This window comes from Bidens hawaiensis, unplaced genomic scaffold (genome assembly GCF_021521415.1).
Source record: "Bidens hawaiensis isolate Kalapana, Puna unplaced genomic scaffold, B.hawaiensis_p1.1 tig00005935_1, whole genome shotgun sequence".
Taxonomy (NCBI): Eukaryota; Viridiplantae; Streptophyta; class Magnoliopsida; order Asterales; family Asteraceae; genus Bidens; species Bidens hawaiensis.
In genome coordinates this window covers 541,842-561,941 of record NW_027491390.1, presented here as the reverse complement: position 1 = coordinate 561,941, position 20,100 = coordinate 541,842, and the positions used below count along the sequence as shown (strand labels likewise).

The following is a 20,100-nucleotide window of genomic DNA, read 5'->3' as shown; positions in this document are numbered from 1 at the left end:
GTTATAGATATCTAGATATGTTTGAAAAGAAGAACAGTTCCAGATATTGGTGAGAGTATAAGAACCACACAATTATTTATTCCACATGTGGTAAAGCTACAGTATCTTAGCAGGAAAGATGAAAAGGTAGGAGGCTCCATCTATTAGATGTGTTGAATGATGGCCTATAGCATACGAATACTTGTACTCTGTTGTACAAGCACTGTGTGGGACTTGTCATGAAACATAAGCAGATATTTAAACAGTTGTTATGCTAAAACAAGAAATGACAATGAAACATTTTCAACCAAAACTAGAAAGGTTCTTCTTCAAGATAACATATTCAGTGTATCACATGTAAATATATGACATGTATACATCCCTTTTTAGTATGCAAAAGCAACCAGTAATGAATAAATATAAGATTTAATTATTATAATGAAACAAATCAAAGGAAAATTATTAAAACTAGTGATTTTAACAGAAAATTGAGTTCAGAATTAGTGACCGATAAATCAAAAAAGAAAATTTAAGGCTAGCTAAGAACATAATTAAATACAAAAGATTAAAGATTAAGCAAACATCCAATTGAGATGAAGAATAAATTTAAGAACAAAAAGTTTCTATTTTTGTGGAGTTTTTTTAATTACAAATGTTCAACTTGATCCCTACATTGAGCTTTCTTTAGCTCTATTATCTTGAACATCTAAAAATCAATATACAAACTTTTGCAACTTGCATCCTCCTATTCCCTTCCCACCACTTTCCAGCCCTACATCATCATCTCTAGAAGAAAAAAAGTAATCCAAAATATTAATTATCAAACAAACCCCTAAGAAAGAGAAATTGTTACAATGGGTGGATTATTCTTTGTTTCTTACAATCTTCCATCCCCAACATGTCTATGTTATTTCTCTTTCCATTGTAGATATTACCAACCACTTGAGTACTATTATCATTGTCACCACTTAATATGTCAACTACAAACAACCTAAACATTTGTACTGGTTGTACTGGTCGGACCGGTTGAATCGATTCAGGATTCACGCTACCTAACACGCTTTTCGTCTTCCGGTCGATGTAAAGCTGCTTATCTGGACCGGTAGATCTTTGAAAACTCACAATGTCACCGGCTTTTAAATTCTTTTCCTTAACGAACCGGCTCCAACCTTTCGTTAAAACGTAGCTTTGGCTACTATTCCAATACGAATAGCGAAATCTCCACACTTTCATCCCAATATCTTCAAAATGCAAAAGAACACCCTTTGATGTGTTCCCAATTTGCAAGGGGAAATGCTTCTCCGCATGTTGTTTCGGTATCACAAGCCTATTTAGCTTTCCCACGTCGCTAGGGGTGACAGCCTTTTCGAATAATTGCTCCCTCGCATTCGCAACCTTACCCGATCCAAACCGGTCCGTAAAAGGGGTTTTTTGTAAACTTTTGTTTCGTTTACTTTGCTCAAGCTCGTCATTGTATGTGTGTTTCCTCAACATATCAACAATCTCGGCTTTCGAATGCGAATTTAAAAAATTCGCTTCTAGCCTAGCCTCTTCCGTGGACGGAAGAGGCTTAAGGTTCGTGACCGCGTCACGGCCACGAAAGCGTTGCACCGCGGTGTCATAAGCTTCGTGTTCTTCGTTAAACGTCCCGAGCCACACGCGTTGGTGTTTCTCGTAAATCTGAGCACCCCAACGACCATTAGGTTGTGGGACAACTCCTTTGAACCTTGATGAAGGTAACTTCCTTGACTCGGCTTCTAAACCTTGTTCATGGTCTAGAACCACACTCCCGGCACTTCCAATTGGTGGTGTCATCGTCACCGGAGCAGCAACGGTCGATGTTGTTTCAGTAGTTGTGCTTTGATCATCTGTTGATGAGCTTTCATTCATGTTAGAGAAACAAGAGAGAGAATTAGCTAGCTAGGGTATTTAGAGAGAGAAGAAAATATTATGAAGTGGTGTAGGAGAAAGGTTGACTATAAATAGGAACATTGCAAGGATTATTGTTTATGATACATAAATAATGTTCATACAATATATTATCATTACTAGGATACTGGCTTTTGTTACAAACGAGTGAAAAAGATTTCAAACGTTATAACATTATTTATATGTGGATTTCATAAGAATTATTTACATTGTCCTCTGAAAAGTCACAAAGTGTAGGAAAAATATATATAAATGGTGGAATGTGAATTGTTATACAAATCATTGAATTGCTAAAATAATAATTATACTAAAAAAGGAAACATAAAATTAGTTATAAATAATTAATTGTGGTCAAAATCGGTTTTTAAATCATTTGAAAGGAAATAGTTTGTTATGATTATGGAAAACATTAATCAGTGATGTTATAATTCTAGAAAATATTAATCAGTAAATTATGTGGTAATTTTATAGATGGAATCCGGATAACTTGAAAGTCCATGTGAACATACTAGTTGTGTAACATCTGGTGTTACAAGTTGAATGTCATGTGAATATCTTGTATTGCTTTAATAATAATAATAATTTGTTGTTTGTTAAGTTATGGTGATATACATAGAATATACGGAAGAGATGTAGTAGAGGTGTGGGTCAAATGATGGTGAGGAAGCAGGAAGATTCATGGCGACTTGTTGTATATTATATACAAGTGGCATTATAATTATTGATAGGATATATAGGATAACACAACATGTGTATGTGCACACACGCACATACGTACGCATAGATACGTATGTATGTATAGATATAGCAAGTGGATGTGTGAGTTCACATGAAAGGAGACCTAGTTTTAAGTGCATCCCCCTAGCTATCCTTTACTGATTGTGCTATACCGGCGAACAATAGCATGGTTTCTCTCTCTCTCTCTCTCACAGACACACTGATTTGTACCGAAAGAATCAAGAAATAATAGAGAAGATTTGATGAAGTATCTATTTAGATAAGATGGCCACACCACCTTTTATGATACAAATACATGTCACCGGCCTAAAGATGTATATACGGGAATATTATACGTATTTTTGTCATCGATCATATATATTGTTGGGTTTGAATCAAATATAAATAAAATTAACATAATAATTGCGATAATCAAGTATAATAATTATATATACAAGTTGAGTAGTTATAATTATTCTATAATGTAATTACATAATTATTCTACTTGTATATATATATATATATATATATATATATATATAATTACCCCACGTGATTCTCACAATTAGCACGTTAATTTCATTCGTACGTTAACTCTCTAGTTTTTTTGGTAACGGAATAATTGATATGTTTGTTGTACGTGTAATTAAATAAAGCATGTAGTTATATATTATATATTGTAGGAAGAGATATTTAATTTATGTAATATTTCACATTTTCATGTTTATATTCAAAGTCTAGGGTTTAATGTTTGGGCCGGGGTCTGAGTAGGTGTGACCTATTCCCGCATGAAGATCCTCATATGTAGATATACATCAAAATTGCGTGTTTGGAGAATCAGCACGTGTTCATTTCATTTTCATTCGACACATTTGGATTCCTAACTCTCGAGACGGTTCGCTTTTCGGAGCGGGTACAGATTGTGGTCAACAGTGACTCGCATAGCCCAATGAACCAAGGATTTATGTTTAGTAGAATAGGCTTTGCGATTCAAAAGGGGGATAGTGACGCAGCTTGTTGCTCGTTTACCCGTTATCCAGATGTAGCTCGGTTGGTGTTGATAATAAATAAATTGATTATGACTCCCATCTCTCAATTTATGTTGCTATTTATGTTGCTCGTTTACCCGTTATCAAAATTGTACTAATTTTGACGTTATTTTACTAATCTCGTGAAAATAACGTTAAAAGTGGCGGAAGGTTAATCAGGCATCATGTGGTGGCGTTGATAGCCGAAAGACGAGTAGGTGTGACCTATTTATGTTGCTCGTTTACCCGTTATCAAAATTGCACTAATTTTGACGTTATTTTACTAATCTCGTGAAAATAACGTTAAAAGTGGCGGAAGGTTAATCAGGCATCATGTGGTGGCGTTGATAGCCGAAAGACGAGGGTACATGCACCAATCAGCCGGTATCCCGATGATTGAGTGCTATGTGCTTTATGTCCAAGGCTTGATGCAAAACTACTATCGAGCCGGGGGTCTCACCGGAAGCAGCCTCTCTATCCCTATGGGGTAGAGGTAAGGCTGTCTACATCTTACCTTCCTCAGACCCTAACATAGCTTTGCTATTGGTGGGATATACTGAGTACGATGATGATGATCTCTCAATTTATGTATATTAAAGAAACTAAATATTAAACAAAGAAATAGCAGGGTTTTGGGTGTATTTTGTATGTTCACAGTGGTTGGAAATAAGATACATTAGGTCTATTAATAAACCAAATTAAATGCTATATATAACTAAACCAACCAGAAAAAGATAGCAACTAATTAGTAAACCACTTGACTAAAGTTGACCGTTTATTCTGACATTAAAAACCAGTTGGTTATGTACACATACATTTGTTTAAACATCTATTCATATTAACTATTTCTAACACCGCCAAACTTGAACAATAATATATACACATATTTTCTTGCCCTAGGTTACAACCTCTCCGGTTTATGTTCATACGCACATATTGATTACTATTTATCGTTATCTGACTCAATGATATCAGGGTATGTAATAGGTGCTCCATCTCTTAATTTAGAGGTTGATGGTTCAAATTACGCATTAGACAGGATAAAGGTCATATGGATTTGGAAGTAGTTTAACCGTTCAAAGAAAAATATCGCATACTTCTAGTTAACTGAAAATAATCACTGAATAGTACGTAATCAAGAGTTGAAAACGCTAAAAGTAAATATGAAAAACAAATCAAACGAGTAAACCAAACAAACCGAAATAAACTATATAAATTTTCTTTAGTTAACCATAAACGACCAAAATAAACTATGTGTTTTGACGCGACGCTCCACCTTTCCTCCTAAATTTTAATTAATTCGGTTTATTGTTTGTGATATAATTATTTAAGAGACGAAGACTTTTCGAAGAAAAGAAAACTCGTGCATGCCCTCATTGATTGACCATATCTTCTTTGCTTGATACTTTTTCTGTGGAAATATTTGAAAGAAGATCAATAGTGGTTTCCTGTGATCACATCATTTGCATTCAACTTGGACCATTTCTTAACCAACTTGGATGGATCTACTTTAATAATGTGGAAATTTGAACCTTAGCCATCTCTTGTTACTATTCTTTTTACCTACTTGCTCACACACATCACTCTTAATTCTAGACTTATAATTATTATAAATTCGCGTAATAACATTCGTAGGCTGCATTCAAAGACTGGTTTGTTCTAAATATTATACCGTGGCATTCAATGATTCAAACTACAATTACTAATGCTATTATCTACTAATCATGATTGAGAAGTTTGTTTCATCTCTTAAAACACACTAAGGACAGTCTAGCCTTTGTCTACACAAGTCTATTTAGCTCGTTAGACGTTAGCTATCACGGTAATCTGATGCACCTACATATCACCCTTATTATATCAAAACAATGCTTAGATTGTTAATATCTTGTATAGACTAGTCGAGAGAACATATTCCTTGTGCTATTAGTAAGGATTGTAGTCACATGTGTTTTTTGATACCTTCATTAGATTATGACAATGCTCACTAATCAAGATCTCGAGATGATCCTTACTCTACTACTTGATATTAATTTGTATCTTTTTTACGAGATCTTTTCCCTCGGAGTTTAAAAGAAACAACCTCTTAGTGTTACCCGATCAAGTACGATGGCTAAGTATCATACCTTAGCGAATGTTGCTATGAGGCTTCATTGCCTCATATGTGTGCCTCACTACATGTGTTTAGTTCTTCTTTGGCCACTTAGTTAACCTACTTCATAAACGTACGAATTACACCTTGAAGTCAATATACACTATTTGGGATACATTTTAGCTCAAACTCCTTAAGTTCGATATTCGTCTACAACTACTAGTGATCTTCTAATAAGGGTTGATTTCTCTCGGTTTCACACACTTTGGTTAATTAAAAGTTACGAAAGCATAGCTTACTAGGAAACTAGGATATAGCTCGTGTAACACTCGGGAAGTTGAAAATACAATAAAAAAGTTAAATTTAATAATACGCGTAATAACATGCCTTATGGATTCATAAGATATAAATAATGATAAATAAAATTTTATCATTATTAAATTATGATTACATAATTATTAAAAAAAACCTAATTTAATACAACACTGAAAGTTACATCATACGAAGTAATTAACTATTTTAATTGAATGACATGAGAAATAATTGTTTTGTCTTAGTTAGATGTTAAAATACAGTTTCCATTGACAATACTCTATATTTCTCTCTTTAATTATATTAAAAATCACTACATTTTTTAATCTTTTTAATAAAATAATATTTTTTATACTTTTACCATAATTATTTATTTTTACTTCACTCAGACCCACTTTATATTAAAAAAATTATATGATGTGAACATTAACTTTTCAAATATACAGAAAAATCACTATATCATCTCTCATCCACTCACAACATACTAAACCAGTCACTACATTTTAAAAATCCACTCTCATATTTTAATGTATTGAATGTGAAAATATACAGAGGTAACGTGATTCCATTTTTTAATACAAAAAGTAAAACTAAGTAAAAACTAAAAATTCCTTAAAAAGTTATCATTAATCGTAGCTGTCATTTTACCGCTTTCGTTTACAATAATTTCTGACTTTTTGTTAAGTAACCTGTAACATTTGTCTTAGATCCTCTTGTCAATATATGTATGTGTCCACCGACTAGCTAGGAGTTCTTTTCAAACACAACTCCTCATTATTTTCACATAATTATTATTTTTTTAACAAACAAATAGAGTATATATATAAATATTATAGCAATAGCTTCTTATACTAAAAAAAGATCCTGTTACAACAACAGAGAGGCAGGTAAACGGACAACAAGCTGCTCCGTCACCCTCTTTTGAATGGCAAAACCGATCCTACGGAAAACAAAGTTATCGTTTTTCGACTATTCAGTGTAATTAGGACCTACTGTTAAAATAAAAAATAGAAACATACCTTAAGTAAAACGATAATCCTTTTCGTATATCCATCTTATGACATTAATATGGTATATTCAAGGTAATTAGGACGTTAAGCGAAACTTTTAACTTCTACTTTCTGATTATAAGACTGGATTACTAGAGATTTTGAAGCGAAACTTTTAATTTCTAATAAAATCTTTTGACAATATCCATCATTTTTGTTATTATTATTTGTTTTATAAAAATGTATTCTAAAAAGACACTTCAATTATTATTTTTAAAAGTCTTTTTGTTGTATTTATGTTGAAATAAATTTAAACATTACATGAGATAATAGAAAAGTCAAAAGCATGACGGTACATCATTGGCCCACTACCTTTCCATCCCTATGTGCTAAAGAGATACAATCAGATATGAATCGCTTAGGCTGAGGGGTGTGGGGCGCTAACCTGGGCGCGTGAGCCCCTCCGCTCGCGCCCCCAGGCGCTAACCCCACACCACCGGGGCGCGAACGGGGCGCGAGCCCCCAGGCAGGCGTGAGTGTGGTCGCGGGAGAAGAGGGAGAAAAAGCCGGTGGGCCCGCCCAAAAGAGCCGTTGGAGCTCATTATTTTTAAAAAAAAAAACCTTAAAACCCTTATATAATATCCCAAACTCCTATATAATACCCCATTTCATCTATAAAATACCTCATTTCACCCATATCAATCACCACAACTTCAAAATAAAACCCAAAATCAACCCATCTTCCCAATTTTTTTTTAAAAAATAATGTCGTCGTACTTGTCTGATTCCGACTCCTCCGAAGAGGATGATTTGCTTCTTCATGTAGCGGGAGTTTTGACCGCAACCGTGGTCGATCTCTTGCAAAATCAAGCCCATCAACCTCGACTCCCGAGGGTTAGAGCACCACCTCGTGATCGTGATCGATCGGGTGCTAACGATACTTTGTTTAGGCATTATTTTAGCCCTCAACCGGTATATGAGGAGTCGGATTTTCGAACTCGTTTCCGAATGAGCAGACAATTGTTCATGCGTATAGCAAGTGATTTAGAGGCACGGTATCCCTTTTTTCAACAAAGGGAGGATGCTAGGGGTCTCCCCGGTTTTACCCCTCTTCAAAAATGCACGGCTGCTATCCGTCAATTAGCGTACGGCATCTCGTCGGACGCTTTGGATGAGTATTTACAGATGTCGAAAAGGGTTGCACGTGAATCCCTTCATTTTTTCTGCCAAGGTAAAAAACATTAATTTTACTTTTTATTAAATATTTATTACATTTTGTAATATATATTATACGTAGGAGTCATATCGACTTACGCTCGGAGATATCTGCGTAAACCTACAATGTATGACATCCAACGCATATATGAGGTGCACGCAGAAAAACATGGTTTTCCTGGGATGCTAGGTAGCATCGATTGTACGCATGTTGGATGGGCTATGTGTCCAACGGCCTGGCGAGGTCAGTTCCACCGTGGTGATCATGAAGGGCCGACCCTTATACTTGAGGCGGCGGTGTCACAGGATCTTTGGTTTTGGCATGCTTTTTTTGGTGTTGCTGGGTCAAATAACGACCTTAATGTTATCGATCAGTCAAATTTGATCAACGACCTTATCGACGGGGTTGAACCACCTCAATCTTTTGTTGCAAATGGAGAACTCTTCAAGTACGGGTACTATCTGGTCGATGGTATTTACAACGAATGGGCTTTGTTAGTTCAAGCTTTTACAGATCCAATCGCCGACAAACGGAAGTATTTTACGAAGAAGCAAGAGTCTGCTAGAAAAGATATTGAAAGAGCTTTTGGAGCTATAAAAAAACAATATTATGTTCTGGCGAACCCGATACGTTATTGGACTCGGGAGAGGATAACGGACGTCGTCTACACGTGTCTGATCCTACACAACATGACGTTAGAAGACGAGGGCAAAGCTATCTGCCAAAACTACCAAGGTGACATTCCGCCACAACCGTCCACAATCAGTGATCAACAAAAACTTCATAACATAGCAAATATCAAGAGCCGTGAGATACACCGGGATCTTCGACATGAGTTGGTTGAACATTTGTGGGCGAGGCGACCCGATGATCTTGTATTAGATTAGTGTTATTATTAAGTATTATTGTTTGTTTAATTTTTAGTATGTTTTTTTTTTGTAATTTGAATTTTAAAAAAAATGTGTGTTTTTTTAAATAATTTATGAGTTTTTTTAATAATACGTTTTTTTAATACATTTATAAAAAATAAAAAGAAAATCCGCTGGAGCCCCTGCTGGAGCCCCTCCACACCAGGGCCAGGGGCTCCAGCGGGGGCTCTAACACCCCCCTTATCCAGTTTCTCTCTCTGCCACACGTCACAATATTATTGGCTGGAGCCCCCACTCGCGCCCCCGTTAGAGCCCCCCACACCCCTCAGCCTTAGCCATAAAGACACTTGTCCGTACAACTAGAAAAAAAAAGATATATTAAAAATAAATGGAAATAAATTCGTTTGGATGCTATTAGCCAAAAACACCATATGATCAACACCAGCTAAGAAATTAAATAAATATTGAAGAAAACATATAACTACTTTATCCTGCCTTAATTAAAGAAATAAATGAAACATTATAATTTGGTTATCATTTAATAATTCTTAATTAGCAGAGTATTGGCGTATCTTAGGTGTTTTCAGTTTCGGGATGTCATAGGGATTATACAAACATTTCACATGTCCTTAAACAAGTGACATAGCCAAATAATTGCCTAAAGAAAATTAAGGTATATAGCTTGTTATATGCACTAAAATGTCCATTTTACAATCACTTTACTTGGATTAACCTCTAAATATGCAACAATCGTATTACACTAAAAAGTATCATAAAATGCATTCTAGGTTTATGAATGTGTATCGTTATTTTGTTGTTCGCTGTTACAATGCATGAGAAAACTGCCACTGCTATGATGTGATTCAAAATCGAAACAACCGGGAAACTTAAATGAAGATAAAAGAACATATGAATTCATTGGACTTTGGACCACATAAAAATTAGTCCAAACAATATAACTTATTATGTTTGTTAACTAAAGCTTCCTTAATTTCATGTAAACAATCAAGTTGGACTAGTTCATGAGTGATCCAAATTGACTAAACCATTCACACACTGCAAAATTCCTATTTGAAAATACTAGTACAGTTCTGGCTGGCTACTTGACTTTTGGCACCATATCTTGTCTGCTTCATCTGTTGGCATTCAAAACAGCCATAAGCATGTGTTTGGTATATCTTTTCTTCTAACTAGCCCTTAACTTTGCTTTGCTTTCCAGTTTATTTTTAACCACTCTTAATCTACTCATATATTAACCACTTGTGTATATACACATTCAGAATTCAAAAGAGAGAAGACAACTTACGATCATGATGTCCCTTCATGAGGACAAGATGCCAATTTACGAAAGATCAAAATCTTGCCATCTAATAGGGTTATTTCTTGTCTTCCAAAATAATATTTGAAAACTTATTATAATTAACAATATATTTTACTTAAAGTTAACGGATTTAGTAATGTAAAAAAATCATTTTACTTTAGTAAGTTTAAATAGATATTACACTTGCGTTTTTTTTTCTTCATCCGCACGCTCTTTACGTTTAAACCCATTTGTTTTGATATCCGTATAATTCACTTGAGTTATGAGAACTCGAAATAAATCAATTTAAATTTCTGTAGAAGGATGTGACTAGTTTAACCATGTAACTGTTGTAATTAAAACGGTTCAAGAGTCAATCGGTCGATCTGTATGTTGGGTGGTGATCACATATATACCCGGCATCATATTTATAAATATCTATTTGCCATCATTAAACTTATGAACGAATATAACCTTTTATCTTAATTTTATAAACACGTGTTTTTGAGTTGTAAGGGAAAAAAAAAGTGATGCAAGACTGTGGATCACTTTTTCTGGATCCCTAAAATCCTAATCCATTGCTAATTAATTGTAATTTTTTAATTAACCGATAAGAAAGTGCAAAATTATAATAATATATTCCACTTTACAACTCCATTCGCTGGTTGGATATGATGCCTCTTCGGGTTATATATATATTATGCATTTACTATTACATGGTACTGACCATAAAGCTAGATAATCTTTAAGGGAATTGGATGCTTTAAGAAAATAAAGAGTTAATCATACTTATCTAAGATTAGGGTAGATTAGGGTGAGATTGTTCTTGTGGAATGTGGATAATGATGTATTAATTCGAGAAAAGGCTTTGTGATGTTGTCATCTTATATTTTTAAAATTGGCTTACACATCATTTGATATTATAATATGATATTAGAACACAAATGAGTGAAATCACAATAAAACCAACGAACGATTTATGATCTAAATCACAACAGACATTAAATTAGAGAACATAACTGGTCGAGAGTTGTATTGTTGTATGTAGAATGCTCTCAATTCTCAATGTTCACGAACATTTAGATTCGCTAGCAAAATTTGCTATCGTGTCATTATAGTTCAGTCATAACATAATCTTGAAATATGAAAATATAATTAAAAATCACGAATAAAACATCTTTGGTTCTTTTTATTGTTTACATGCGATAGTAAATTTAAAGGTTTATAAAAAACTAGGGAATAGTACGTAACTAACTTATATTCGAAGTTTAAAAGAATGAAGTTATATAAGTCATGGTATTGTTATAACCTGGAATGAAATTAAATGTATGATTGTGGTTTTTCCAAGTTCAAGAGGCTACCACGAAGCTCACTAGAATTGGCTCGTTATGATCATTTATTTATTTATTTTTATTTATTTAGCGACAATAATTTATTTTTTCAACAACAAAATTTGACAACTTTAACACCGACACTAAAATAGAAACTACTATTTTTTTAAAGGTTTTTCTGTACATATGATACATGACAAATAATAAAAACAGAAAAGTATATTATTATTATTATTATTATTATTATTATTATTATTATTATTAGACGTGTTGAAACTACCTCATTTTCATAGCGATGAACATTCAACTGAACGAATACGTTATGACAAAAGAAAGTTATTTTCGTAAAATCTAAAATAAATTAGTCACATTTTAATTAATTTTAAAGCTTAAGGTTTAATATGTGGCCATTTTGTCATCACAAATAATTTGTTATATGAATATAGGTTACGTGTAAAAGAAGCCGCCTCACATTATTAATCAAGCATGTGGACTATTCTCGTACGGACATATAATTAATTTTACCATAAAAGGGTTTTCAATGGGGTATACTTGAGATATATTCATTAATGGAAATATAGTCTCCGTCATCTTGAGATATACACTTTGTAGTAGATCTTGAACTCAAGTATTAGAAACTATGTGTCAATATTAGTGTTAGAGTAAAACAAAAACCAACTCAACTCTATAAACTTATTGAAGAAACGTGGATCTACTCACTGGTAGCAGATCTACTTTCCTCGGGTGTGATTAAACTATTTCACCGATGGTTCTTCTGGATCCGAGTTCTTCCACCTACAAAATGAACAGCGCCGTTACTTACCCCTCAGAAAGGGACAGAGGGGTCCTCTTTGGGGTAACCCTCCGGCGTGAGAATCAGTATCTTTTGGAGAAGATAATAATGTTGTATGTAAGTGAATCTCAAGAGTATTGCTGATCGCTGAATACTCTTGATTTGTGTGACTGGTGTTTTTTCTGTAACTGACTGTGAGTGAATATAATTCAATCTGATTGAATGTGATATCACTGCTTGCAACTGTCAATGATTGAGTGTGAAATGAATGTCCATCAAAGTGGAGTTGATGCTGTATTTATAGTGCTAGGGTTTTCACTGGTTGGGCTCAGCCTCGTTGGCCTCCTCCAACCGCACTGCGCCATGTGTCCTCTGGGACACCTGGCGCTTTCTCGTTGGTTGTAATTATGTGGTAGCCCATGTGTCATGCTGAGTTGTCGACCTTTCATTTGGCAGCTGTCAATATCAGCATATTCTTACTCCTTAGAAAGATGCCTTCTAGAAGATTGTCTGACGTGCACAATCAAGGTTGCCCTAATCCTGACTTGAATAAGGACGAGGTTGATTATGCGCACGTGTGATATGCGCCCATCCTGAGGATGCGCGAAGTCTTCTTTTTATTCTCACGCGCAGGTGTGATATGCACGAGCGTGTGATATGCGCCGCGCGATTGTGCGCCGCGCGCCTATGCGACGCGCGAGCATATGTGATGTGCAAGAGCATGTGATATGCGCCGCGCGTTGATGCGCCGCGCGCATATGTGATGCGCGAGCATATGATGCCTGAGCATGTTTTGTATGTGCCATGCGCCTAGGTTTTGGCTTTGTGCCTTGATAATGTCTTTATCTTGTGGGTTGACCCGCCTTGATTGGTGTTGAGGCGGGTACATACCTCTTCAAGCCCCCCCAGTCTAATGTGTGTCTTATCTCGCGCGAGCGTGGTAAGATAGATATTAGACTCACTGAATTGTCCATTTATAGGGGGTTTTGTCGTTTTCTTGGTTGTTTCCGTCATCGCGCGAAGTTCTATCCACTTTGTTGAAAACCAAAGGTCCAAACACGTGGTTGGTTGGTGGTGACGTGCGCCGTAAACGTGTCAGACGTTTCGTGTGCTCGAGGTGCTACAGTTGCCTTTCACGTCCTCTCACAGCTGTCTTGAACACGTGTCGCGTTCGCATTGGTTAGTACCTGCGAGTGGGGGCGCGTGTCTGTTCCGTGGCAGGTCGGTTTGTCACCTCAGACAGCTGTTAGGGACACGTGTCGCGCCTTCGTTGGGTTGCCCCTGCGAGTGGGGGCGCGTGGAATCCGATCAGCTGCCACTTTTCTCTCTCCTGGTCCTATAAAAGCAGGCCCTTAGGAAATTTTATGCTCATCTTTATTGTTGTTCAAATTCGAATTCCTGCTTTCACATTCTGATTTGAGTGTTTACATCGATTCGAATCCTCGATTATCAGCTATTACAGTTGTATGTCTGATAGTTCATACTCGTCTAGCCCTTCAATCACCTCCGTTGCCTCTCGAAGACGCCGTGTGAAATCTGTGGTGATGTCGACATTGAAGCAAAAGGGGAAGGGGAAGAAGGTTGTTGAAACCACATCGGAGGAGGTAGGGAGGACCAAGGCCACCAAAAGGTGGAATGAAATCCCCTGCAAATTGAAGCAGGCGGATCTCGACAACCTCATCACCTCTCAGGGTTTTCCCACCCTGTTTGGCTGCATGTTGCCTAGGTCCGGGCAAACGGCGGCGAACCCGCCTGCCGGCTATATATCCCTATATAGCCACTTTTTCAGCCACTGCAACCTTCGTCTCCCGATGACAAGGTTTGTGGGTGCACTGTTGAAGTTCTATGGGATTCACATATCCCAAGTCCATCCGTTTGGACTCGTGCGCGTGACTCACTTTGAGTTCATGTGCAAATCCCAGCGCGAGGAACCCACTCCTCGGCGCTTTCAATATTTTTATAAGGCCAAGATCCAAGACAATTGGATATCTTTTATTCCTCGCAGTCAGAAGGTGAAGTGCTCCACTGTTTCATTCAAGAGCCTTCATGACTGGTCAGAGAGGTTCTTTTACATTAAGGCCGGTGTAATCCCCATCCGTATGACCATGCGCTCTATCACTTCTGCGCCTGCGGATGAGGATGTCCTCAAGAACCCAACTGGCGCATGGGTTAAGAAACTGACCGCCGAACCATCCCCCGCGAAGAAAATTTGCGAGGAGGCGCTGGTTGGGGTCGGCATGAGCAGGCTCTGGGCCGACAGCGCGCTTGAGCCCGTTATCCAAGTCGACGGGTTGTGTAAGTTTTTTTTTTTTTTTTTTTTTTTTATTTTATTTTTTTTATTGCGCTAACATCCTTCTTTTGCTGATATCATTTAACTCGTCTTTGCGCAGTCACCAAGGATTACATCCTTGCCGCTTATGATGAACATGTGGAGGGCGGCTCCGTCGAACTTGGCATTGGGGAGGTTGGTTTCCCGGATCGCTTCGATGACATGTTCATCCCAGTGGATCTGGATTTTGACTTTGACGGTGACGCGCCTGGTAAGCCTTCGCACTCTTGCTCATTCCTTTAGAAGACCCAAGCTTATTAACAGTTCTGTCGCTTGTTTTTGTAGATGCGCTTGAAAACTACGAGCTAGAGCTCGCGGAAGAGGAGGAGGAGGAGGAAGAGGAGGCGCCTCTACTAAAGCGCAAAGCTAAGGGGAAATCTGGCGCAGGGGCCAGTAAGAAACAGAAGAAAGAGGACACCCCTGTCGCTCATCCCCATGCTCAAACGAAAAGACCTAAGGAAACCACAAAGGTTTCTTTAAGTTCTCTGCCTGTGAGAGTGGGCAGACCTCCTGTCCACTTGAGGTATGGTGCCGTCGCCTCCTCCGTTCGCGCAGCTGAAGAGATAAGCCGCGCCGCGCCTGCAACAGGTATACTTTGTCTATCTTCATCTGATTGAGTTATTATTAAACCGTTGGTTATTTGAATGTTTGCAGAGCCGGCGTCGGTAACAGATCAGCCGCAGGCGCCACAAGGTGCTACGGCTGCGCCGGGGACTCCATCGAAGTCCCCTGTTCTACCCTCTGAAAAGGGTAGAATGAATTTTATGGCGATGTTCGACGCGCGAACAGAGTTGCGCCAAGGTAAGTGTTGCACATTTGTCTTCTGAATTTTTCCTTTTGGAGTTAGTCATAAACCATTCCTTGTTTATTTGTTCATAGGAGTTGTAGCTGGTACAACAGTTGCTGATGATACTCCTGGCGCAGCTGCCGGCGCCGCTGGTTCTGGTCCTGCTCCTGCTAGTGCTGAGTCTCCCCTTATTGGGATTACCAAGGAGCAGGAGACGGTGTTGCGCGCCGAACTGGCGGCGTCTAGACCTCCTTCGCCTCCTCCTGCACGTAGCCCTCCCCGCGAGGCTGGTTTGGAGCCTTCCAGGTCGCAGCAGAAGAGGCCTGTTGAAGAAGACGAGGAGGACGAGGGGGTTCAAGGTGAAGACTCCTTAGGAGATCGCGCCAGCCCTGCGATGCCGCAAGTATTTGCAGCGCAGACCTCTGGTGGGGCTGGCGCAGACATTCCTGCTTCATCCCCGCAGGTATGTATTGATTTGTTGGTCCGCTGCGCGTATCTCCCTATAAGTATGTTTTATGACTTAGGATTTTTCTTACATTTTTGCAGGAAGGTGACCACGTTTACCGCCCGAGATGGAATATTAATGAAGAAAGTTCCTTTCAATCCATGGGCGTATGCGAGGACTTCTGGGCTCATGCCGTGCCTCCTACTGAAAGGAGGTATCAAGAGGAGCGCACTCGCGCGGACTTGCTGAACGAACATGTTTTCGCTGGGTCGGCTTTTTTCGCTGCTTCCCAAGAGCTGCGTCGTGATTATATTAAAGTACGCGACGCTCTTGTGGAAGCCCAGCGAGAGGCTAAGGTGGCCGCCTGGAACCTGTCTGATGCTCGTGCGCGAGCTGAGAAACTCCAGGCGGAGCTCAGTGAAAATCGAGCAAGTGCCAACACCGCATACATCAAGCGCGGGCATGAGCTCCAGGCTGCGCGGGAGAAGCAGCAATTGGCGGAGGCCGAAGTTGCCAAGTACGCGCGCAGAGTGCGTGTCTTGGAACAGCAGGCCGAGGCGCGTGACCAAGCTATCATCAAGAGTATTACTGAGAAATCATCATTGGAGAGCGAGGTTGCGCGCCTGAAAAGGGATTTGGCGGCCGCGCAGGCCGACAGAGATGAGGCCTTGGCCACGGCGGCGTCCAGCCAGGAAGCACTTGGTGCTGCGCAGGCGGAGAAAGAAAAAATTTTGGCGGCAGCAGCGTCTGACAAGGAGGAACTAAAAAAGGCTAAGGAGACTGTTGAGTTATTAAACTCTCAGGTTCCTGCCCTCGAGACGTCTGTTGCTGGCCTCGCGCAGGATCGCCAATGGCTGGTGTCACAGGGCATGGCTCGCTGCGCTTTGGCGATGAAATATTCCGCCGAGTTTCAAGCCCTTGTGATGGACTGTAATGCCGCCGCGCGTTTGGTGGGCCGAGCTGAAGGGTTTACGGATGGGTATGAGTATGGCATGCTGAGGAAGAACCCATCCGAGTACCCTTACAAGTTCGATGCGGCCTGCGCGGACATGGCCGCGGTGGGGGAAAAGTATATGAATACTCCCATCCCCATCCTTATGCAGGTACCTTGATCTTAATGAGTTTTACTTTACTAACCTTTCTAAGTGTTTGTACTCATTACTTTTCTAATGATTTACAGATAACTGCGCTTGCTGACCAGCCCGACCTCGGCGCACTAAAGAAGTTGCTTGATGATTGCGAGAGGGCTGGTGGCGATGATGGTGGCGCGGGGGATGTTGCCCCTGCCAGCGGCTCTGGCGCGGCGAAAGAATCTGCTCGTGACACCGTTGTGATCGAAGACTCCAATGAGGAGGAAGAACTTGACTATGGTCAGTTCGGAGATGAAGAGCAGACCGCGCCAGATGCTGCGCGAGATGATGAGGATGATGAAGCGGCTGACGTCGACGTGGAGACTTGAGAAGCCCTTCATCAAATTTTGTATATTTATCTTTTATACTTGTAGTTTGTAACTCATCATACTTGTAGATTTCGATCCAATGAAATGAAACTTGTTATCTCCTTTTCGTATCTTGCGCATTTCCATTCATCTCTTCATGTTTGGTTGTATAGATATAAGATATGCTTGAACGTTAAAATAAGAACAAGGTTGTAAGGAAATTATTCACTTTTAACCTCAGTTCTATTTTGTTTGTGGCTCTCGCAGTATCTTGCTCATGCTGACATGCGCGCTAATTTTTCGTTATTTCTTTTTCACGCGCTGGGTTCACGCGGTATGGAAGTATGAGTTTAGCCATTACATGTCAACTTGTGTTACTCAGATATCCACTATGGTTCCGCGCGCGGCCTCGACCTGAGACCTTAACATGATATGGCATGTACTTTGCCTTAGTTTTGTTTAAGGATTTTTATGATCAGGCTGCGCGGGGTGTAAGATGGATGTATGTGAGTGTTTTGAGCTAAGGCTCTTTGTTTTGGGCTAAGGCCCTGACGATTTTAGAGTTAAGACTCATTAACGTGCTTGAGCTAAGGCTCGTAATTTTGGGCTAAGGCCCTGACGTGTTAGAGTTAAGACTCGTTAACGCGTTTGAGCTAAGGCTCGCGCATGTATGTTTTACTTCGCTTTATTTTGTCTTGAAGTCAATATAATGTTGTCATATTGTTCCAATTTAATAAAGGAAGTGTGAAACATGTATGCAAAGGTAATAGAACCAATATTGAAAGATAACGCGACAAATATTGAAAGATAGCGCGAATCATCATTAATGATGGCTTAAAAGCCTTGATTACAAATTTGAACTTTTTACATGAAGCATTTTCTAAGCTGTGCCGCGTTCCACGCGCGCGGTATCTTTTTTCCGTTCAAATCTTTTAAAGCATACGCGCCTTTCCCCAGGTCTTCTGAAATTTGATAAGGTCCCTCCCAATTGGGGGACATTTTTCCTGGGGGTATTGCGCGACTAGCTTCATTGTTTCGAAGGACAAAATCATTTTTCTTGAAGTGGCACTCTTTAACGCGCTGATTATAATATTTTTCCAGCTTTTTCTTGTATCTGGCTTCATTAATGATAGCCGCTTCTCTGCGCCCTTCAAGCAAGTTAAGATCTAATCTTCTTTCGCGGTCGTTATCAGTTTTGCTCATCATGAGTACCCTATGGGATGGGCATCCAATTTCCGCTGGGATCATAGCCTCTGTCCCATAGGTTAGGCTGAACGGGGATTCGCCATTGCTAGTTTTGCTTAATGTCCTGTGCGCCCACAAGACATTAGGTAACTCTTCGACCCAAGAATGGGATTCTCCCTCCAATCTTTTCTTCAGCCCATTTAGTAAACTTTGATTCGCGCGCTCCACTTGGCCATTCCCTTGAGGATGGTAAACGGACGTGAAGATTTGGTTGATGTGCAATTCTTTGAGCCAGCTTGACATCTTCCTGTCAGTGAATTGTTTGCCATTGTCGCTCACAATTTCCATAGGAAGGCCAAAACGGCAAATGATGTGGCTCCAGATAAATTGCTTCATCGCCTCAGCTGTGATTTTTGCTAGTGGCTTAGCTTCAACCCATTTTGTGAAATAGTCTATCGCCACTACCAAAAATTTCACTCGCCCTTGCGCTTGCGGCAGGGGCCCCACAATATCAATGGCCCATTTGTGAAAAGGCCATGCTGAGGTGACTGGAATCAAGTTGTTTTTTGGACGCATGGTGTTTGGCGCGTAGCTCTGACATGCCTTGCATTTTTGGATTTCTTTTAGCGCATCCAAGTACATGCCTGGCCAATAGTAGCCTGAGCTCATCGCCTTGGCAACCACCATGCGCGGACCAGCGTGAATTCCACAGATTCCCTCATGAATCTCCCTAATCACATAGCTTGCTTCTTCCGCATCCAGGCATTTCATGAGCGGTCCAAGATAAGAGCGCCGGTACACTGTACCATCAAGCAGTTCATAGTTCTGCGCCTTGTGTCTTATCTTTCTCGCCTGTGCGCGATCATCCGGTAACTTCCCCTCTTTCAGGAATTCCATTATTGGAGTTATCCAGGATGAAGGAGTTGTATGAATTACCAGGACCGATTGCGTTTGCACTGACGGGCTGCTCATTATTTCCACCCTGACATCTTTGCCAAAGTGATCAAAATTAGTTGATGCCATTTTACTCAACGCGTCTGCGGACTTGTTTTCGCTTCGCGAGATGTGTATGATTCTGAAGAAGTCAAACTGCTCAACGAGCTTTTTTGCCTGCTCTAGATACAGAGGCATTGTGTTCTCCTTGGCGTCATATAGGCCGTTGACCTGAGCAGCTACCAAGTAAGAATCAACATGCGCCTCTAGTCTTTTAACCCCAAACTTGCGCGCGATGCGCAGACCAGCCAGCAGGGCTTCATACTCAGCCTCATTGTTGGTACTCTTGAAGTCCAACCTGATAGCATAAGTATATTCATGATTATCAGGGTCTACCAGTTTGAGACCTGCGCCAGACCCTTCGCTGTTGG

The 20,100-nt window shown here is 39.5% G+C and overlaps 1 pseudogene; it reads right to left on the bottom strand.

The window, feature by feature from the left end:
* Nucleotides 1-582: 582 nt before the first annotated feature.
* LOC143631081 (AP2/ERF and B3 domain-containing transcription factor RAV1 pseudogene) lies at nucleotides 583-1,999 on the bottom strand (annotated as a pseudogene).
* Between the last annotated feature and the right edge of the window lie 18,101 nt (nucleotides 2,000-20,100).